Here is a 24,100-nt window from a genome sequence, read left to right as displayed (position 1 = left end):
TCCTGCGAAACATAGCTCGCTCCGAGATCCACAGCGCAGTGGACAACGGCGCTCAGGCTGATGCCGTGTTCCTTGATTTCAGTAAGGCATTTGGCACCGTTCCGCATTGCGGCCTAATGAAAAAAATACGAGCTTACGGAGTATCGGAGTAGCCCAGCGATTGGATTCAAGACTTACTTGCAGATACAACTCAATAGGTCGCTCTTAACGGAAGTAAATCGACAGATGTAAAGGTAATATCTGGAGTACCACAGGGAAGTGTGATATGATCGTTGTTGTTTACAATATATACAATTAACTAATCAAGTACAAAGCGTCAGATGCTCTTTAAGGCTATTCCCAGATGATGCAGTTGTTTATGCCACAGTAGCAAGCCAGAAAATAGTAAGAATTTGCAGAACGACTTGCAGAAAATTGATGAATGGTGCAGGCTCTGGTAGTTGGCACTAAACGTAAATAAGTGTAACATGTTGCGCATACAAAAGAAAAGGAATCCACTGCTGTACAGCTACACTACTGATGACAAACAGCTGGAGACAGCGTCTGCCGTAAAATATATAGGCGTAACTATCCAGAGCGACCTTAAGTGGAATAACCATATAAAACAGATAGTGGAAAAAGCAGACACCAGACACAGATTCATCGCAAGAATCTTAAGCCAGTGTAACTCATCCACGAAGGAAGTAGCTTATAAGACGCTTGTTCGACCGATTCTTGAGTATTGTTCATCTATCTGGGAGCCGTATCAGGTAGGGCTGATAGAGGACATAAAGAAGATCCAACGAAGAGCGGCGCGTTTCGTCACGGGATCGTTTAGCTGGCGAGAAATCGTCACGGAGATGCTGAACAAACTCCACTGGCAAACATTACAAGAAAGACATTGTGCATCACGGGGAGATTTACTATTGAAATTTCGGGACAGAACTTATAAGGAGGAGTCAAACAACATACACTACTGGCCATAAAAATTGCTACACGATGAAGATGACGTGCTACAGACGCGAAATTTAACGGACAGGAAGAAGATGCTGTGATATGCAAATGATTAGCTTTCCAGAGCATTAACACAAGGTTGGCGCCGGTGGTGACACCTACAACGTGCTAACATGAGGAAAGTTTCCAACCGATTTATCATACACAAACAGCGGTTGACCGGCGTTCCCTGGTGAAACGTTGTTGTGATGCCTCGTGTAAGGAGGAGAAATGCGTACCATCACTTATCCGACTTTGATAAAGGTCGGATTGTAGCCTATCGCGATCGCAGTTTATCGTATAGCTACACTGCTGCTCGCGTTGGTCGAGATCCAATGACTGTTAGCAGAATTAGGAATCGGTGGGTTCAGGAGGGTAATACGGAACGCCGTGCTGGATCCCAACGGCCTCGTATCACTAGCAGGCGAGATGACAGGCATCTTATCCGCATGGCTGTAACGGATCGTGCAGCCACGTCTCGATCCCTGAGTCGGCAGATGGGGACGTTTGCAAGACAACAACCATCTGCACGAACAGTTCGACGATGTTTGCAGCAGCATGGACTAGCAGCTCGGAGACCATGGCTGCGGTTACCCTTGACGCTGCATCACAGACAGGAGCTCCTGCGATAGTGTATTCAACTACGATCCCTCGGTGGACGAATGGCAAAGCGTCATTTTTTCGGATGAATCCAGGTTCTGTTTACAGCATCCGTGTTTGGCGACATCGCGGTGAACACACAATGGAAGCGTGTATTCGTCATCGCCATACTGGTGTACCACCCAGCGTGATGGTATGCGGTGCCATAGGTTACACGTCTCGGTCACATCTTGTTCGCATTGGCGGCACTTTAAACAGTGGACGTTACATTTCAGATGTTTTACTACCCGTGGTTCTACCCTTCATTCGATCCCTGCGAAACCCTACATTTCAGCAGGATAATGCACGACCGCATATTGCAGGTCCCGTACAGGCCTTTCTGGATACAGAAAATGTTCGACTGCTACCCTGGGCAGCACATTCTCCAGATCTCTCACCAATTGAAATCGTCTAGTCAATGGTGGCGGAACAACTGGCTCGTCACAATACGCCAGTCACTTCTCTTGGTGAACTGTGGTATCGTGTTGAAGTTGCATTGGCAGCTGTACCTGTACACGCCATCCAAGCTGTTTGACTCAATGCCCAGGCGTATCAAGGCCGTTATTACGACCAGAGGTGGTTGTTCTGGGTACTGATTTCTCAGGATGTATGCAACCAAATTGCGTGAAAATGTAATCACATGTCAGTTCTAGTATAATATATTTGTCCAATGAATACCAGTTTATCAACTGCTTTTCTTCTTGGTGTAGCAATTTTAATGGCCAGTAGTGTATTACTCCCCCCCCCCCCCCCCCCACATACATCTCGTGTATTGACCACGAGCAGAAAATTCGAGAAATTAGAGTCAATACAGAGGCTTACCGACAACAATCATTCTTCCCACGCACTATTCGCGAGTGTTTGGAGGAATCAGATAGTGGTACCGAAAGTACCCTCCGCCACACACCATTAGGTGGCTTGCGGCGTATGATGTAGATGTTGGCCTGGAGGGTGAAGGAGGGGCACTGCAGACAAGTGCCGGCGGCACGCATAGCCACGCAGCGCAGTGGTGTGTGCTGTGGGTGTAGGTGAGGGGAATGCCGAGCAGGCCGAGGTGTGGGAGGAGGTGGCGAGCAGGTGGCCAAGGCCGCAGCTGGCAGCTCTGACGCAACGCCACGCAACGTACGACACGAACGTGCAGCGTACGTGCCGCGGCACACACGGGGCGACGGGCGGCTGTACGCGCCAATGACGCCCCTTTCATGTCTGAGGTCGTCACCTGTTAGTTTACCACGGAAGCCCCCATTGCGACCCACGTTCGCTGCCCAGGTCTCCAAAGGTGACCCTACACTCTGGCCATCTCCACTTTTTTTTACTTACGCAGTAGTCGAAGGGCAATGTCAGGACATAAATTTCCTGAAGCACGAAAAAAAACATCGGAAAATCGATTATGAAAATTTCCGAGTTCTGTTAAGTATAGAAAAATTTCGAACCAATAACGGATCCAACAAAAGAAGAATTTAAACGATGTGTTCAAATTATTCTCCGGGCAGCTCTGTTGTAGCTCGAAATTTGATAATGGTTGATAACAATAAGAGAATTTCAATTTAAAAAAGTCGTTAATTAACCTCCAGGTCGCTGGTTCAATTGTCGCTTGACACCATCTTCTTTATTATTATTATTATTATTATTATTTGAATTCTATATTTATGTTCACATTAAAATTAATAAATACTGAATCCAAATTTCTTGCTAATCCGATAATGAATTAACGTTTGATGTACATGTTTGAAACGTATTATTGACTTTCAATCTCACGTTTCCGTTTCTTGTAACCTCTGGAAACAAGGGAGTATTTTATTCTATATTCGATGTTTCGCATTTTTATGCCATATTCCAATTTCCTGTGATTACTTTTTATTCTCATCCCATTAGTCACTTAAAACGTATTATTTTTATTAGAAAACTATAATTCAATGTAAATAGCATTTCAATTTCATAATAAATCTTGTACTTCCGGTCTTTAGTCCAGCGGCTGGTTTGGTGCAGCTCTCAAGTAATCCTGTGTAAGCCGTTTCACATCTGATTAACTACTACAACCATCATACACACATCAAAAAAAGTTTTGCATCATCTCGGTTCCGAGAGTTCCGGAACCTGTACAGAAAATTGGAATAGAGATAAAAAAAAACATCATTTCCACCCTTTTTATTGTTCATGGTTAAAATGGTTCAAATGACTCTGAGCACTATGGCACTTAACATCTGAGGTCATCAGTCCCCTAGACTTAGGACTAATAAACCTAACTAACCTAATGACATCACACACATCCATGCCCGAGGCAGGATTCGATACTGCGACCGTAGCAGTCGCGTTATTGCTCATGAAAACCACACATTGAATCTTGTACCGCCATACAGTGAGATCTTCAGAGGTGGTGGTCCAGACTGCTGTACGCACTAGTACCTCTAATACCCAGTACAAGTCCTCTTGCATTGATGCATGCCTGTATTCGTCGTGGCTACTATCCACGAGTTCATCAAGGCACTCTTGGTCCAGATTGTCCTTCTCAACAGCAATTCGCCATATATCCTTCACAGTGGTTGAGGGGTCACGTCGTCCATAAACACCCATTTTCAATCTATCCCAGGCATGTTCGATAGGATTCATGTCTGGAGAACATGCTGGCCACTGTAGTCCAGCGTTGTCGTTATCCTGAAGAAACTCATTCACAAGATGTGGATGATGTGGGCGCGAATCGTTGTCCATAAATACGAGTGCCTCGCCAACATGCTGCCGATATGGTTGCACTATCTGTCGAAGGATGACATTCACGTATCGTACAGCCATTACGGCGACTTGCATGACCACCAGCGGCGTACATCGGCCCCACATAATCCCATCCCAAAACAGCAGGGAACCTCCGCCTTGCTGTAGTCGCTGGTTAGTGTCTAAGGCGTTCAGCGTGACTAGGTTGCCTCTGGATAAGTCTCCGACGATTGTCTGGTTGAAGGCGTATGTGACACTCATCGTTGAAGAGAACGAGATGCCAGTCCTGAGCGGTCCATTCGGCATGTTCTTGGGCTAATCTGTACCGCGCCGCATGGTATCGTGGTTGCAAAAATGGACCTCGCCATGGACATCGGAAGTAAAGTTGCGCATCATGTAGCCTATTGAGCACAGTTTGAGTCGTAACACGACGTCCTGTGGCTGCACGAGAAGCGTTATTCAATATGGTGGCGTTGCTGTCAGGGTTCCTCCGAGCCATAATCCGTAGGTAGCGGTCATCCATTGCAGTAATAGCCGTTGGACTGCTTGAGCGAGGCATGTCATCGACAGTTCCTGCCTCCCTCTATCTCCTCCATGGCCGAACAACATCGCTTTGGTTCACTCCGAGACGCCTGGACACTTCCCTTGTTGAGAGCCCTTCCTGGCACAAGGAAACAATGCAGACGCGATCGAACCGCGGTATTGACCACCTAGGCATGGTTGAACTACAGACAACACGAGCCGTGTACCTCCTTCCCGGTGCAATAACTGGAACTGATCGGCTGTGGGACACCCTCCGTCTAATAGGCGCTACTCATGCACGACTGTTTACGTCTTTGGGCGGGTTTAATGGCATCACTGAACCGTCAAAGGGACTGTGTCTGTGATACAATATCCACGGTCAACGTATATCTTCAGGAGTTCTGGGAACTGAGGTGATGCAAAACTTTTTTGATGTGTGTAATAAAAATGGTACGAACCTCACCATATCATTGTCCTTAAATCGTGCAAATTTGTTGCCTTCGATTGTCATTTCTTGAAATATTTTACATTAGTTGCCAACAACGATTAACTTTTATTATACGACTAAATCTACACTCCTGGAAATGGAAAAAAGAACACATTGACACCGGTGTGTCAGACCCACCATACTTGCTCCGGACACTGCGAGAGGGCTGTACAAGCAATGATCACACGCACGGCACAGCGGACACACCAGGAACCGCGGTGTTGGCCGTCGAATGGCGCTAGCTGCGCAGCATTTGTGCACCGCCGCCGTCAGTGTCAGACAGTTTGCCGTGGCATACGGAGCTCCATGGCAGTCTTTAATACTGGTAGCATGCTGCGACAGCGTGGACGTGAACCGTATTTGCAGTTGACGGACTTTGAGCGAGGGCGTATAGTGGGCATGCGGGAGGCCGGATGGACGTACCGCCGAATTGCTCAACACGTGGGGCGTGAGGTCTCCACAGTACATCGATGTTGTCGCCAGTGGTCGGTGGAAGATGCACGTGCCCGTCGAGCTGGGACCGGACCGCAGCGACGCACGGATGCACGCCAAGAACGTAGGATCCTACGCAGTGCCGTAGGGGACCGCACCGCCACTTCCCAGCAAATTAGGGACACTGTTGCTCCTGGGGTATCGGCGAGGACCATTCGCAACCGTCTCCATGAAGCTGGGCTACGGTCCCCCACACCGTTAGGCAGTCTCCGCTCACGCCCCAACATCGTGCAGCCCGCCTCCAGTGGTGTCGCGACAGGCGTCAATGGAGGGACGAATGGAGACGTGTCGTCTTCAGCGATGAGAGTCGCTTCTGCCTTGGTGCCAATGATGGTCGTATGCGTGTTTGGCGCCGTGCAGGTGAGCGCCACAATCAGGACTGCATACGACCGAGGCACACAGGGCCAACACCCGGCATCATGGTGTGGGGAGCGATCTCCTACAATGGCCGTACACCTCTGGTGATCGTCGAGGGGACACTGAATAGTGCACGGTACATCCAAACCGTCATCGAACCCATCGTTCTACCATTCAAGGGAACTTGCTGTTCCAACAGGACAATGCACGTCCGCATGTATCCCATGCCACCCAACGTGCTCTAGAAGGTGTAAGTCAACTACCCTGGCCAGCAAGATCTCCGGATCTGTCCCCCATTGAGCATGTTTGGGACTGGATGAAGCGTCGTCTCACGCGGTCTGCACGTCCAGCACGAACGCTGGTCCAACTGAGGCGCCAGGTGGAAATGGCATGGCAAGCCGTTCCACAGGACTACATCCAGCATCTCTACGATCGTCTCCATGGGAGAATAGCAGCCTGCATTGCTGCGAAAGGTGGATATACACTGTACTAATGCCGACATTGTGCATGCTCTGTTGCCTGTGTGTATGTGCCTGTGGTTCTGTCAGTGTGATCAAGTGATGTATCTGACCCCAGGAATGTGTGAATAAAGTTTCCCCTTCCTGGGACAATGAATTCACGGTGTTCTTATTTCAATTTCCAGGAGTGTATGTGATTTGAGTACTGACTTAGCTCACAAAGAAACTAAAATTTTCCACATTAACCTATATTCCACATTTTTTTTGCCATTATTGCTTTGATGTGACATGGAGATACCTGCTGACGAATTGCGTCCGCTGCACGCCACCCAAGGAGGATCACCAGCAAATAACATAACACAAAATAAATATCTGAATATGTACAGGATGTCATCTAAATATAATTAACACATCTCTGTACTAATTAATTATAACAAAATTAGTTATAGACATGCTTCCTCATATAACGTGGTTATAGAAGATTTCGCATCTGTCATGCTTCTGGAGAACTTTCTGAATTTAATTCTACCGGATTCTGTACCCTCACAACATCCATTTCAATCTTGTTTTAATAAAGCTGTGCCACATATTTATTTTCCTCCTCCTTCTCATTAATTACGCATCTACCCATCTAATGCTCAACTTTCTTCTATCGAACCACATTTCCAAAGCTTTTGGTCCGCCTCTGTAGCGCAGCGGTAGCGTTGCTGCCTACCACGCAAGGGGGCCTGGGTTCGATTCCTGGCAGGGGACTGGGTGTTGTGTGTCCCTCATCATCATTTCATCATTGACACACAAGTCGCCGGAGTGGCGTCAACTAAAATGACTTGCAATACGGCGGCCGAACCCCGAAGCGGATATCCCGGCCAATAAATACCATACGATCATTTCATTTCCAAAGCTTCTATTCTCGTCTTCCTTGGACTGCTTAAATAATTCAAAGAAATGTTAAAAATGCATCTGGCGAAAATCGAATCAGCGACCTCACTATACGGCTACGCAGTTTACCACATACAGTTCAGAGTTTTTCACCCTCAACAGTGCTCGAATTTTCAAACTTTCGAAGTCGATTTTTCCAGGTAATTTTGAGAAGTGCACTCTACTGATTTTGGAAATCAACGTACAGGTAATGAGCTTCGAATTCTATAATTATGAAGAAGATCTACGAGAACATATGCTCATCGTCTGGTTATCAGATACGGGGAGTTGTGTCTTCCTTGTCCTCGAGAAGTCGAAGGACGTTCATTGCTGTCACCCAAGTGGTTCAGGTGATTTGCAAAGCGAATTGACCAATGAAGCCACCGAAGCTTAAGTACACGTTTCTTATATTGAACATCGACATTGGAGGAGCACTTCGGTGTTCGTAATTCACGCACAAAGTTCTCCACCCTCCTAAGTAGCTCAGCACTGCCAACCACTGATACGAATGAATATTTGGTGTAGCAGTTATTACGATTTTTAGCATTGTGTGGAGAACAACGCATTTGATTATGGAGTACAAAACAATTTAATTAAATGCCTAGTCGCAGGTTCGAATCCTGCCTCGGGTATGGCTGTGTGTGATGTCCTTAGGTTAGTTAGGTTTAACTAGTTCTAAGTTCTAGGGGACTGATGACCTCCGATGTTAAGTCCCATAGTGCTCAGAGCCATTGGAACCATTTTTGAATTAAACGCCTACGTATTTGCCTTTGTCTTCTTCTTCCCTTATTTACCAGCACTGAATTCTCAGCATCAGTAATAATAATAATAATAATAATAATAATAATAATAATAATAATAGTACTATAGCAACACTAATAATTTAGTCAGCCTGTGATCATTTTGTACAATTAATGGAGCAACCAGTTCTTAAATACGTATACAATAGTAGAACTAAACAATATAACACAAAAAGGAGCTATGAACAAAACCAGTGGAAATCTTATGTTCTCATATCACTTCTATACTCATATATTTATTCCTCTCTCACCATTTCCTCAAATAATTTCACTCACAGGGTTATTGTTACTTTTCGCCAACCCCTCTTCAGCAGCTTTCTAGGTACCCAGTTGTATTACTATCAGAGAAGCCGCAGGAACGTTCTGTATACGAAAGACGTATAACAGATCACACTTTTTCTTAAATAAATGGCAGACTTGTTTTAATGTGAATAATTTATGCTTTCCTCAATGTCACAGATACTGTTAGATATTAGCATTTTTCGAACTATTTCTTAAATGTACCTGTAGTTTTTATGTTATTTGTTTCTGAAGTCAGTGCAGTGAAGTTTGTTTTATTTATATGTATGGTGTTTGTTTTTGTTGGTTTTTGGACAGTTGTTTTATTTATATGTATGGTGTTTGTTTGTTTATGTTGTTTTTCGGACTGTCCGAAAGAACAGACACTAAACATGTAAATAAATGCACCTTGACGGCAAATAATGATACACTCAGTGCGGATGCTCTCTGTTGTGGTTGGCAGGAGAGCCAACCGTGTTAGTAAAGGAGGCCGAAGTGCACGCGTTTCAGCTCACGCAGGCTGGCGTGAGGTCTGGAACATGACAAGGGAATTAGAATTGAGAAAAACGGACGTAGCTGATGGAATACTTCGCTTTAATCCATTAATGACGAACGTCGCTCTTTATGGTACATGATTCACAATATCAATAGTACGGATACTGGCGCCTTGCTAGGTCGTAGCAAATAACATAGCTGAAGGCTATGCTAACTATGGTCTCGGCAAATGCGAGCGTAGAAGTCAGTGAACCATCGCTAGCAAAGTCGGCTGTACAACTGGGGCAAGTGCTAGGAAGTCTCTCTAGACCTGCCGTGTGGCGGCGCTCGGTCTGCAATCACTGATAGTGGCGACACGCGGGTCCGACGTATACTACAGAACCGCGGCCGATTTAAAGGCTACCACCTAGCAAGTGTGGTGTCTGGCGGTGACACCACATTCTCTTCGTTCGACCTCTTGCAGGAATCAAGTCAGACTGCGAGCAGTGAGGACAATGGACGGGGATACTATGTATGTAGGTATGTAGTGTGCCTCGTATGGGAATTCGGTTGGACAGGAAACGCGCTCAGATAGGCGAAGTTGTTAAGGCGACCTGTTGCAATAAGCGGGGATTCCAGGTTCAAGTCCCGGTTCAGCATAAATTTCCACTTACCGCCACTGGATTTATCTTAATGCCGTATTGCAGCTAATGTCGAAATTTCCCTTTGGACAAATTTGCTTTATGTTAGCAAAACATACTTTCCTCGTATGGGCCTTTGCTATGTAATTATATATGGAAATCAGCCGTACTTCTAGTTTCATAATTGTGAAACCGCCCGTTTAATGCTGAAATTGCCTATGTGGTTAGACACAAAACGCATATTCTTATATACTTTCAGAGATCGGAGGAAGTCACTGAAAGAGCAACTCCAATACGGCCCTGCATGATCCGTGGAAGGATTAGCACGGGAGGGTCTGAGAAATTCTCAAGAAATTCCAGTAGCAGACAGGCGTTGAGCATCACGGAGAGGTTTATTACTGATATTTGGATAGAGTACATTCCGGGAAGGCCAACGGCCTTGCCGCTGTGGTAACACCGGTTCCCATCAGATCACCGAAGTTAATCACTGTCGGGCTGGGCCAGCACTCGGATGGGTGACCATCCGGTCTGACGAGCGCTGTTCGCAAGCGGGGTGCACTCAGCCCTTGCGAGGCAAACTGAGGAGCTACTTGATCGTGAAGTAGCGGCTCCGGTCTCGGAAACTGACATAGGGCCAGGAGAGCGGTGTGCTGACCACATGCCCCTCCGTATCCGCATCCAGTGACGCCTGTGGGCTGTGGATGACACGGCGGCCGGTCGGTACCGTTGGGACTTCATGGCCTGTTCGGGAGGAGTTTAGTTTTAGTTTTTTGCTTTCCGGGAAGAGTCGGTCAAAGCATTACTTCCCCCCGCATACATGTCGCGAAAAGACAAGGATGAAAAAATTCAAGAAAATAGAGCTAATATAGAGATTTACAGGTAATTACTCCTCCCACGCGCCATTCGCGAGTAGAACACGTAAGGGGGATCAGTAGTGGTACGCTATGAGGTGACTTGCGGAGTATTGATGTAGATGTAGGTGTAACAGACTGTAGTGTTCAAACCAATCATGAGATCAATTACAGCAGCATAGACGCAAACATTAACAAATTCTATTTAAATCTACTGTTATCACCATTTCCCCCTGAATGTCTTTCTTTCTGCTGTAGTTACTTCATTTTGCCTTTCGTTACTTACCTTGATGTAATCTAGAGGAGCCGGCCGCGGTGGTCTCGCGGTTCTAGGCGCGCAGTCCGGAACCGTGCGACTGCTACGGTCGCAGGTTCGAATCCTGCCTCGGGCATGGATGTGTGTGATGTCCTTAGGTTAGTTAGGTTTAAGTAGTTCTAAGTTCTAGTCGACTAATGACCACAGCAGTTGAGTCCCATAGTGCTCAGAGCCATTTGAACCATTTTTTGAATCTAGAGGAGCTGATCTTGATACTCAAAAGGTTTTCGCAGTTTACGGATTTCTAGTTTCTTCATTTCTCGCAGTACCACATTTTGACTGAAAACTTGTGGACAATACCTGCTTTTTCTTTTTACCATTCAGCATCTAAAAACAACTAATTATTTTTTAAAAATCAATAATAACTTGTTAAATTGATAAAAAGTAGCTAAAACAGTTAAAACTGTAGGAGAAATATGCGTGTTTCTCAGACTGTCATAGGAAACATTAGGCACATGTTGGTGGGAGACATTAAGCACACAGATTAATTGATAAATAAGTTAAGTTGTCATTAACCCAGACGTTGGCCTGGACATCCAGTGCTTTACTAAGCGCGGTCCTGTTCAATATGGCATGCCTTTCGCTTGTTCTGGTCTCTGAGTTAACTTACGCAGCCTGTTAAATGGACTAAGCTTGATGTGTATGAACCACGACGGAAATCGGAATTTTTCGAAATGGTTCAAATGGCTCTAAGCAGTATGGGACTTAACATCTGAGGTCATCAGTCCCCTAGACTTAGAACTACTTAAACCTAACTAACCTAAGGACATCACATACATCCGTGCCCGAGGCAGGATTCGAACCTGCGACCGTAGCAACAGCGCGGTTCCGGACTGAAGCACCTAGAACCGCTCGGCCACAGCGGCCGACGCATTTTTCACGTACACAAATTATTGTCAGAGGTCAAGAAACACCCTGCTTTGGTCATCAGTCACAAAATTGGTTGGATGCACCCCGACACGACACCCTCTCTTGTGTCCACTTCTTCATCTGAGAGTAGCACTTGCACCTTGTAAGGTGGCTATAATTTCGAACCTTACAGGAACTCATCCATATACTTTGCCGTGATCTACAAACACAATTAGGTATCATGCAATAGGCTGTACATCGTTGTTGTTGTTGTGGTCTTCAGTCCTGAGACTGGTTTGATGCAGCTCTCCATGCTACTCTATCCTGTGCAAGCTTCTTCATCTCCCAGTACCTACTGCAACCTACATCCTTCTGAATCTGCTTAGTGTATTCATCTCTTAGGCTCCCTCTACGATTTTTACCCTCCACGTTGCCCTCCAGTGCTAAATTGGTGATCCCTTGATGCCTCAGAACATGCCCTACCAACCGATCCCTTCTTCTGGTCAAGTTGTGCCACAAACTTCTCTTCTCCCCAATCCTATTCAATACTTCCTCATTAGTTATGTGATCTACCCATCTAGTCTTCTATATATGAATATCTAAAGGAGATTGACAGTGTCACTTACGCCTTGTAAATAATTGTTGCCTTAATTGTTATTGGATGAAAGGTGATGGAGTGTCTTTATTATCTTACTAGTTGAGGTTGGAACGACAGTGGAAATGAAACGGCAGCCGGAACTCAAGCTCTGGGGTGGAAGGCCCACACAGGTGTTGGTCTTGCTTAAACACAGGGAGAAGCAAGACAGACTTTGTGACACCTGAGCTCTGGGGCACAATATAGTCACGACCGGCCGGTTTTGTAGCCGAACCGGAAGGATTATGCTTCGGAAACTACGAAAATCTTTGACATTGCTGAGGGGAACGACGAAGCGTCACTTCGGAAACCTCGCAGGCTTGATTATTTCCAAGGATTTTTACTGAGAAGTGTACCATTACAGCTGGACAACAAAAGACTAAAATATTGGTTGGTCGCCGTTCGGAAGAATTTGTAGAGAGGGAGAATATTCCGTGGTTTCGGGAATATGATTCGTTTTCGGAATTACGAGGGTGGGGAGCCGAGCTTTGCTGGGAGGCCAGCGGTGGAGAGACGAGGTTTTCTGTTGTGAGCTCCCGTGAGTGTGTGGTATTCAGACGGACTTGCTGTCTTTGCTCTCAGGAGAATTTATTGTTAGAACAGTTAGGCACTGTACTGTTGCGAACCTATACGATTCTGGACTTCACCTCCGGGTTGGAAGTCGTCGTTGAGTACGCTGCGTTCAGTAATTGAGAGCACTTCCTCTGCCTTTACTTACGTTGAGACGTTATCTGTACCCCGTCCTTGTGGCTGGGAGTTCGCGTTTCTCATCTATAGAACACAGAGAGGAGAAGACAGTATTAGAGTATATTAGTCACAGGACCGCCTTCTGCCGCCCTAGTGTTTGAACCGTCACTTCGTCGCATCGGACGCAGAACATACAGTGATATCGCAAATTACTTCGGCTTATTAGGGCTATAAAAGACAAACAGCTGTAATCACGTTAGTTTATTTCCACTGAGGTTCCACACCACCATAGATCATCTTTGGAAGTAGTGTCTTCTAGTGTTTGGTACGTAGATGATGTCAGTCATTTCGCGTTAGTGATATTAGACCGTGCAGTCATAATAAGGGGCAGAGTTGGGCAACTGATTAGTAATTTTACTTAGGAAATGTAAACTTTGTAATATAAAGGTTTTTTAAATCTACAATAAATATATAAGCAGGAAGAACGTTTTCATTTAGTAGAATTAGTTGCCTTAATCATTCATTTATGTTTAGGTTGTAATTTATATATTAAAATCCATTAAGAGATCCTAAGGTATGCTTCAGGGGGTAGTCGGACAAGGCCAAATCTGCAATTCAGCGTTTATTATTTTCCGTTGCGCACATTCATTTTACACTCGTCTGGAGTAGCATTTTGGAACCTGACTTCCTCATTTATTTGCTGCATATACATTCGTGTCCAATATTAAAGAAACAAACGGATATTTTGTAATGTTGCGTTTATTGTGCCAGAGAACAGTGCAAAAAGGTGATATAAAACTAAAAACACTGTAAATGATACAGAACCTAAACAACCGAAACATGCAAAACATTAGATGAAATGTTCTTCGTTTTTTTTCCAAATTAACAGATTTGCAAAGATATTCCGACAACTGGTTAATGTGCTCACTGTGGGGCGTGGCCACCTCTGGCACCAATACAGGACCGACAACGACGGAGCATCGCCAATGTCGCGTTGAGGCAATAACGCCCATCCTTCCTGCAGAACCGACTCGGGAGAGCGCGCAGGCCACGCCATGCGTGCAGTATCTGCCGTTTCGAAGAAATGGCTCTGAGCACTATGGGACTCAACTGCTGTGGTCATTAGTCCCCTAGAACTTAGAACTACTTAAACCTAACTAACCTAAGGACATCACACACATCCATGCCCGAGGCAGGATTCGAACCTGCGACCGTAGCAGTCGCACGGTTCCGGACTGCACGCCTAGAACCGCGAGACCACTGAGGCCGGCGTTTCGAAGAAAGCATCAACCAATCGTGCTCTATGAAGTTGCGCATTGTCGTCCATCAGTACGACGTCTGGGTGCACAGCACCTTACAACAGCCGTACACGAGGTCGCAAGACCTCGTCACGGTGCCTAACAGCAGTTAAACTTTCCGATTCAGTCGTACAATTTCATGAAGGGGTGTTAGAGTGTTCAACGTAATCCCTTCCCACACCATTGGGGATCCTCCTTGATTCTGGTCTCTTTCCACAGTGTTTGGGTCCCGTAATCGTGTTCCACGTTGTCTCCAGATGCGAACCCGTCAAGAATCACTACCCAAACTGAATAGGGACTCATCTATGATAAGAAAACTCGCGCACTGCTCGACCGTCCAGGTGGCATGTTGACGACTCTTCTCTGGAAGTTCCCTTCTGTGAAAATGTGTTTGCTGTACACCTGCAACAGGTCTCCGTCAGTAAATGCCACTCTGCCGAAGCCTTCCGTCCTCCGTTTGCTTCGATACAACACGTCCAGTAGAGGATGCGAGGTCAGTTGTCAGTCTCTTAAGGCGGTACCGTCGTGCCTCATTTTTTTGTTATCAGTCTACTGACTGGTTTGATGCGGCCCGCCACGAATTCCTCCCCTGTGCTAACCTCTTCATCTCAGTAGCGCATGCAACCTACGTCCTCAATTATTTGCTTGACTTATTCCAATCTCTGTCTTCCTCTACTGTTTTTGCCCTCTACAGCTCCCTCTAGTACCATGGAAGTCATTCCCTCATGTCTTAGCAGATATCCTATCATCCTGTCCCTTCTCCTTATCAGTGTTTTCCACATATTCCTTTCCTCTCCGATTCTGCGTTGAACCTCCTCATTCCTTACCTTATCAGTCCACCTAATTTTCAACATTCGTCTATAGCACCACATCTCAAATGCTTCGATTCTCTTCTGTTCCGATTTTCCCACAGTCCATGTTTCACTACCATACAATGCTGTACTCCAGACGTACATCCTCAGCAATTTCTTTCTCAAATTAAGGCCGGTATTTGATATTAGTAGACTTCTCTTGGCCAGAAATGCCTTTTTGCCATAGCGAGTCTGCTTTTGATGTCTTCCTTGCTCCGTCCGTTATTGGTTATTTTACTGCCTAGGTAGCAGAATTCCTTAACTTCATTGACTTCGTGACCATCAATCCTGATGTTAAATTTTTCGCTGTTCTCATTCCTACTACTTCTCATTACTTCGTCTTTCTCCGATTTACTCTCAAACCATACTGTGCACTCATTAGACTGTTCATTCCGTTCAGCAGATCATTTAATTCTTCTTCACTTTCACTCAGGATAGCAATGTCATCAGCGAATCGTATCATTGATATCCTTTCACCTTGTATTTTAATTCCACTCCTGTACCTTTCTTTTATTTCCATCATTGCTTCCTCGATGTACAGATTGAAGAGTAGGGCCGAAAGGCTACAGCCTTGTCTTACTCCCTTCTTAATACGAGCACTTCGTTCTTGACCGTCCACTCTTATTATTCCCTCTTGGTTGTTGTACATATTGTATATGACCCGTCTCTCCCTATAGCTTACCCCCTACTTTTTTCAGAATCTTGAACAGCTTGCACCATTTTATATTGTCGAACGCTTTTTCCAGGTCGTGCCCTTACAGCCAATACGTGTCCCCTCTTTCTGACGTCACACGTGGTCTCTCCTGGCCTGATCTTCGGGACACAGTTTCGGTCTCTCTAAACTGTCGTCACATTCTAGAAACAAAGAACGATTCACGTTAAGCCATCGAACTACATGAGTTTGCTATTGTCCTGCTTCTATTCTTCCTATGGCCCCCCCCCCCCACTATAGCTAGTTTGGTAGACGTGTTCTCCATGTCCTACTGCATCGTCTGTGACTGTGTACACAATGGTTGTGGACGTGGAACTACACGGCAAAAACTACTCCGTTCGTTAGGTGTCCTGACGTCATCGTTGGCGTGGTTTTCCGTTGACTGAAATGCGATCTTCCTTGCAGGACACGATAGTACCACAAATCTGTTGACAGTTTGTATGATTATATCGAGAATTAGACACAGGACGAGGAAATAGCGGTTTACTGCTTTGATTTTGGACACCAGTGCATTTCAGTATCTGTCTTACCTTAAAATTTTTCATCTACAGCTCCCTTTAGTATCATGGAAGCTATTCCCAGATGTGTTAACACGTGTCCTTTCATCCTGTCCCTCTCCTTGCCAGTAGTTTCCTCATAATTTTTTTCCTCTCCTACTCCGAGGAGAACTTCCCCTTTCCTCGTCTTATCAGTCTGCCTCATTTCCAACATCCTTCTACAGAGTCACTTATGAGAAGTTCTGAGTCTCATCATTCCCGGTTTTCCCACTGTTGACGCACGTTCTCAGAAATTTCTTCCACGAATAAAGGTCTAAAGTTAATACTAGTAGAGTACTTTTAACCAGGAATGCCCTCTTTGTCCCTCCAAGTTGCCAGAATTCCTTCACTTCGTCTGCTTCTTGGTCCCCTATCTTGACTTTAAGTTTCTCATTAATCTCGTTACTGCTACTCCTCATTACTTTTGTATATCCAGTTTATTCTTAATCCATACTTTTTGCTCAGTAGTCAGTTCATTCGTTCAGTATGTCCCGTGATCCTTGCTAGCTTCCATTGAGGACAGCAATGTTACCAGGGAATCTTATCATTGATATCCTTTCCCCCTGAATTTTAATCCCACTCTTGAACCTTTCTTTAATTCCCGTCATTGCTTCTTCGATATATACGTTGAACAGTAGCGGAGAAAGACTATATCCCTGTCCCACACCATTTTTTAATCTGAACACTTCGTTCTTCGTCCTCCACTCTTATTCCTTCTTGGTTGTTATATTTATTTCATATTCCGTTTTTAGCTGTAGCTTACACAAATTTTTCTGAGAATTTCTAACATCTTGCATCATTTTATATTGTCAAATCCTTTTCCTAGATCGACAAATCCTATGAATGCGTGTTGACTTTTCTTACATTTTGCTTTTATTATTAAGTGCGACGTATAAACTGTCTCTGGTTGCCTTCTCGATTTATGAAGACTAACTGATAGTCACCTGAGATATTCAGATTTTTTTTTCATTATGCTTTATACACTGAAATGAAACAAGCCATGGGATACCTCCTAATATCATGTCGGAGCTCCTTTCGCCCATCGTAGTGCAACAAATAGACGCTGCATGGTCTAAACAAGTCGTTGGAAGACCCCCCGCAGAAAAATTAACCCATCTTTGTAGTTGTAAGCGGTGTGAGATTTTGTGCAAGAACTGATTTCTCGATTATGTCCCATAAATGTTCAATAGGATTCATGTCATACGGTTAATGTGGCCAAATTATTCGCTTGAACTGTCAGTTGGACCCTAGACGACTGGAGGCCAGGTCAGATGAGTCCCGCTTTCAATTGGTAAGAGTTGACGGTAGGGTTCGAGTGTGGCGCAGACCCTACGGGGTCACGAACCCAAGTTGTCAACAAGCCACTGTGCAAGCTGGTGGTGGCTCCAGAATGGTGTGGGCTGTGTTTACATAGACTGAGCAGAGTTCTCTGGCCAATCTTTGACTGCAAATGGTTATGTTCGGCTACTTGGAGACCATTTGCAGCCATTCATGGACTTCATGTTCCTAACGATGATATTTTTATGGATGGTTATATGTCATGTCACCAGGCCACAGTTGTTCGCGATTGGATATACCTTCTTTAAATCAACACTTGTCACTGTGTTACATGTGATGATCTTTTAGAAATTAAAGTATTTTATGGATAAAAACCTGATGTCAACGTGGTACTCTCCAGTGTGTCAAAATGACATTTCGTCATTTGCTCTTTGTTAATTTTCATTTCTTAATAGAAGTGGAGATATAAAATGTAGACTGGCAATGACAAGGAAAGCGTTTCTGAAGAAGAGACGTTTCTTAACATAGAGTATAGATTTAAGTGTCAGGAAGTCGTTTCTGAAAGTATTTGTATGGAGTGTAGCCATGTATGGAAGTGAAGCATGAACGATAAATAGTTTGGATAAGAAGAGAATAGAAGCTTTCGAAATGTGATGCTACAGAAGAACGCTGAAGATTAGATTGGTAAATCACATAACTAATGATGAAGTATTGAATATAATTGGGGAGATGATGAGTTTGTGGTACAACTTGACAAAAAGAAGGGACCAGTTAGTAGGACATGTTCTGAGGCATCAAGGGATCACAAATTTAGCATTGGAGGGCAGCGTGGAGGGCAAAAATCGTAGAGGGAGACCAAGAAACGAATACACTAAGCAGATTCAGAAGGATGTAGGTTGCAGTAAGTACTGTGAGATGAAGAAGCTTGTACAGGATAGGGTAGCATGGAGAGCTGCATCAAACCAGTCTCACGACTGAAGACCACAACAACAACAGCAACAATAGAAGTGGCCGGTAATATTCAAAGTTTCCCCTTGCCAACATTTCATGCACATCATAAAGCGCGTCTTCCTATGAAGCCGAGGTTTGCTATGCGCCGATGAAGTACCATTTGTCAACGAATTTTCGAACGGAAGGTTCGCCGCCCGAGTAAATAATTCAGCACTGCCATCCATGGTAACGAGTGAAGATTGGGTTAGCAGTTAGCGATAAAACTCCGGTGAGCGCCGAGAGTGGATTTCAGAACAGTCCAATGGAAAGCTCCTATCATTCCTGCTCGACCCTTTCGCTGGGCATCCCCTACTTGCGGGCAACATATTCTCTGCACTCCCTACCTCGTGATGACTGGGTGTTGTGTGCTATCCTTAGGTTAGTTAGGTTTAAGTAGTTCTAAGTTCTAGGGGACTGATCACCATATATGTTAAGTCCCATAGTGCTCAGAGCCATTTTTTCTCTGCACTCCTTGTTGCGAGAGGATTATAGATTCGGCTTCGTTGGCCTCTGGCCAGACTACACGTTGGCCACTGGCCAACAGCGTATCCCCTTTCCCCAGATAATGCGTAGCGTAGAAATGCACCCATTCACCAGTTGAGCGTAAGCGTATTTGTTTTTCATTAGGTAACGGAAGTGACTGGAGTCTTTACTTTTATAATCCCTAGTCTTACCAATTTCATCCACACACACAAGGCTATTATCTGTGGAAGTGCTTGCCGTTTTGCATCCCAGCAATCCTACCAGCTTCGCTGAACCACAGGTTATTCTATCGTCGCACTAGTTACTGTATTTGAGCGAGTATAAAGAACAACAATTTTAAGGAAAAATCAGAATTGTAAGAAAGCTAAGCTATAAAATCAAATGATGAGGAAAACAATAAAAATAATAACAAGTAAAGGTGGCTTCAGCTGGTTTGAGAACCACAATATTTTAAGAGGCATGGTTGACCACCAAATGTGCCCTAAGACAGTTGATCGTATTGAAGATTGTAAGGCATTGCCTTCCTCTGACTCACCGAGCTACTGAAACACGAACTACAGTGATCTTGACGTAATACTACGCACAAAACACTGCCAGAAATAAAAGTAGTTGTAAGTGACGTAGAAATCGTAGAACTGAGCCTCAGGATTTCATCTTACAAAGTCATATAATGTGCAAGCGTCTGATAACGGAGCCCGACATGAGCTATCAATATGAAGATCTGAAGCAAAAGAGATGGAAAACCCATAGTAGCATACCTCACGAAACAAGTAATTTTGAAATCTTTTCACATAGTGGTGCTCTTTCCCTACTTCATTACAATATATTTTAATTACCATAAATCACTGAAGCAGACCTATATATTCCTACTTAAACTATGTATTCCCATTTTTAAATAATTTCTGTGAATAACAACTACAATAACAAATTAAAGTGGACCTTAGTTATTCGGATGTGAACTTTATTTACTACTTTTGCTTTCATTTTAGTGAGCTGATTATAAATCAGTTAACTGGAGCTAAATAACTCATTGAGGGAATGGAAGGAATTAAGAGAAAAGCGTTCCACTAACAACAAATACACTATCCGATCGAGCGAGGTGGCGCAGTGGTTAGCACACTGGACTCGCATTCGGGAGGACAACGGTTCAATCCCGTCTCCGGCCATCCTGATTTAGGTTTTCCGTGATTTCCCTAAATCGCTTCAGGCAAATGCCGGGATGATTCCTTTGAAAGGGCACGGCCGATTTCCTTCCCCATCCTTCCGTCACCCGAGCTTGCGCTCCGTTTCTGATGACCTCGTTGTCGACGGGACGTTAAACACTAAGATCCTCCTCCTCCTACACTATCTGAATGGTATCTGAAGTAAGTGACAGTTCGACACGAAAAGTAGTCTACATTGCTTCTTTTCATTCACTTATGACGTATGGTATTATATTTTGTGATAAGCCCATTCTCAAAGGATATTTTTGGCTCAGAAACGGGCGGTTCGGCCAATAAGTGGTGTAAGTTCGCGAACCTCTTGTCGACCCCTGATCATTAGAATAGGTATACTGACATCGGCCCCTTAATATATATATATATATATATATATATATATAGTTAACAATATCAGCTTATTCCCAAGAATTAGCAGCTTTCACTCAGTTAATATTAGGCAGAAATCCAATCTGCATTTGGATCACACTTCTACATCTACATTTATACTCCGCAAGCCACCCAACGGTGTGTGGCGGAGGGCACTTTACGTGCCACTGTCATTAACTCCCTTTCCTGTTCCAGTCGCGTATGGTTCGCGGGAAAAACGACTGTCTGAAAGCCTCCGTGCGCCCTCGAATCTCTCTAATTTTACATTCGTCATCTCCTCGGGAGGTATAAGTAGGGGGAAGCAATATATTCGATACCTCATCCAGAAACGCACCCTCTCGAAACCTGGCGACCGAGCTACACTGCGATGCAGAGCGCCTCTCTTGCACAGTCTGCCACTTGAGTTTGCTAAACATCTCCGTAACGCTATCACGGTTACCAAATAACCCTGTGACGAAACGCGCCGCTCTTCTATGGATCTTCTCTACCTCCTCCGTCAACCCGATCTGGTACGGATCCCACACTGATGAGCAATACTCAAGTATAGGTCGAAAGAGTGTTTTGTAAGCCACCTCATTTATTAATGGACTACTTTTTCTAAGGACTCTCCCAATGAATCTCAACCTGGCACCCGCCTTACCAACAATTAATTTTATATGATCATTCCACTTCAAATCGTTCCGCACGCATACTCCCAGATATTTTACAGAAGTAACTGCTACCAGTGTTTGTTCCGCTATCATATAATCATACAATAAAGGATTCTTCTTTCTATGTATTCGCAATACGTTACATCTATCTATGTTAAGGGTCAGTTGCCACTCCCTGCACCAAGTGCCTATCCGCTGCAGATCTTCCTGCATTTCGCTACAATTTTCTAATGCTGCAACTTCTCTGTGTACTACAGCATCATCCGCTAAAAGCCGCATGGGACTTCCGACACTATCTACAAGGTCATTTATATATATTATGAAAAGCAATGGTCCCATAACACTCCCCTGTGGCACGCCAGAGGTTACCTTAAGGTCTGTAGGCGTCCCTCCATTGATAACAACATGCTGTGCTCTGTTTGCTAAAAACTCTTCAATCCAGCCACACAGATGGTCTGACATTCCGCAGGCTCTTACTTTGTTTATCGGGCGACATTGCAGAACTGTATCGAACGCCTTGCGGAAGTCAAGGAAAAAAGCATCTACCTCGGAGCCCGTATCTAATATTTTCTGGGTCTCATGAACAAATAAAGCGAGTTGGGTCTCACACGATCGCTGTTTCCGGAATCCGTGTTGATTCCTACAGAGTAGATTCTGGGTTTCCAAAAACGACATGATACGCGAGCAAAAAACATGTTCTAAAATTCTGCAACAAATCGACGTCAGAGATATAGGTCTATAGTTTTGCGCATCTGCTCGACGACCCTTCTTGAAGACTAGGACTACCTGTGCTCTTTTCCAATCATTTGGAACCTTCCGTTCCTCTAGAGACTTGCGGTACACGGCTGTTAGAAGGGGGCAAGTTCTTTTGCGTACTCTGTGTAGAATCAAACTGGTATCCCGTCAGATCCAGTGGACTTTCCTCTGTTGAGTGATTCCAGTTGCTTTTCTATTCCTTGGACACTTATTTCGATGTCAGCCATTTTTTCGTTTGTGCGAGGATTTAGAGAAGGACCTGCAGTGCGGTCTTCCTCTGTGAAACAGCTTTGGAAAAAGGTGTTCAGTATTTCAGCTTTACGCGTGTTATCCTCTGTTTCAATGCCATCATCATCCCGGAGTGCCTGGATATGCTGTTTCGAGCCACTTACTGATTTAGCGTAAGACCAGAACTTCCTATGATTTTCTATCAAGTCGGTACATAGAATTTTACTTTCGAATTCACTGAACGCTTCATGCATAGCCCTCCTTACGCTAACTTTGACATCGTTTAGCTTCTGTTTGTCTGAGAGGTTTTGGCTGCCTTTAAACTTGCAGTGAAGCTTTCTTTGTTTTCGCAGTAGTTTCCTAACTTTATTGTTGAACCACGGTGGGTTTTTCCCGTCCCTCACAGTTTTGCTCGGCACGTACCTGTCTAAAACGCATTTTATGATTGCCTTGAACTCTTTCCATAAACACTCAACATTGTCAGTGTCGGAACAGAAATTTTCATTTTGATCTGTTGGGTAGTCTGAAATCTGCCTTCTATTACTCTTGCTAAACAGATAAACCTTCCTCCCTTTTTTTATATTCCTATTAACTTCCATATTCAGGGATGCTGCAACGGCCTTATGATTACTGATTCCCTGTTGTGCACTGACAGAGTCGAAACGTTCGGGTCTGTTTGTTATCAGTAGGTCCAAGATGTTATCTCCACGAGTCGGTTCTCTGTTTAACTGCTCGAGGTAATTTTTCTGATAGTGCACTCAGTATAATGTCACCCGTCCTAAACATCTGAGTGTCCCAGTCTATATCTAGTAAATTGAAATCTCCACCTAAGACTATAACATGCTGAGAAAATTTATGCGAAATGTATTCCAAATTTTCTCGCAGTTGTTCTGCCACTCATGCTGCTGAGTCGGGAGGTCGGTAAAAGGAGCCAACTGTTAACCTAGCTGGGTTGTTGAGTGTAACCTGCACCCATAATAATTCACAGGAACTATCCATTTCTACTTCACTACAGGATAAACTACTACTAACAGTGACAAACACGCCACCACCGGTTGCATGCAATCTATCCTTTCTAAACACCGTCTGTGCCTTTGTAAAAATTTCGGCAGAATTTATATCTGACTTCAGCCAACTCTCTGTACCTGTAACGATTTCAGCTTCGGTGCTTTCTATCAGCGCTTGAAGTTCCGGTACTTTACCAATGCAGCTTCGACAGTTTACAATTACACGTGTTTTGTAGACTGCTGAACACTTTTTGAACAGTACTTAGAGAAACACTATTAAACCATTGCTCCCCTGTCTCTCTCATCGCCGAAATATTGTGCCTGTTGGACACTATGAACTGGCAATACACCCATGGGCTGTTCGACCAAGGAATCTACAGTTTATCGCTGACAGCGTCTAGCTGTTGCGACGAACTGTTGTACACGTGTGTTGTAGACTGCTGAACACTTTTTGAACAGTACTTAGAGAAACACTCACTATTAAACCATTGCCCCCTGTCTCGTTTTCACTGCAAGGATGCTGCTTTTCATTTTGAGCACAATTCTTCACCAGTCCTTAAAATAGTAACTGTCAACCAGCCATTACCAGTACTAAAAATATCATTGTCACTGACACTGAAAAATTAAATACACATCCTAC

General features: G+C 44.5%; 1 protein-coding gene and 1 pseudogene across 2 annotated transcripts in view; both read left to right on the top strand.

Annotated features, from left to right (window-relative positions):
• LOC126340742 (uncharacterized) overlaps window positions 1-24,100 on the top strand; it is a 1,108,193-nt gene that overhangs the window by 597,449 nt on the left and 486,644 nt on the right. The gene's annotated exons all lie outside the window — the stretch shown is intronic.
• On the top strand, window positions 10,178-10,295 carry LOC126291623 (5S ribosomal RNA; annotated as a pseudogene).

The sequence above is a fragment of the Schistocerca gregaria genome, chromosome 1 (genome assembly GCF_023897955.1).
Source record: "Schistocerca gregaria isolate iqSchGreg1 chromosome 1, iqSchGreg1.2, whole genome shotgun sequence".
Classification (NCBI taxonomy): Eukaryota; Metazoa; Arthropoda; class Insecta; order Orthoptera; family Acrididae; genus Schistocerca; species Schistocerca gregaria.
The sequence above is the reverse complement of the archived record's forward strand: the minus strand, read 5'-3'. Positions and strand labels throughout refer to the sequence as shown.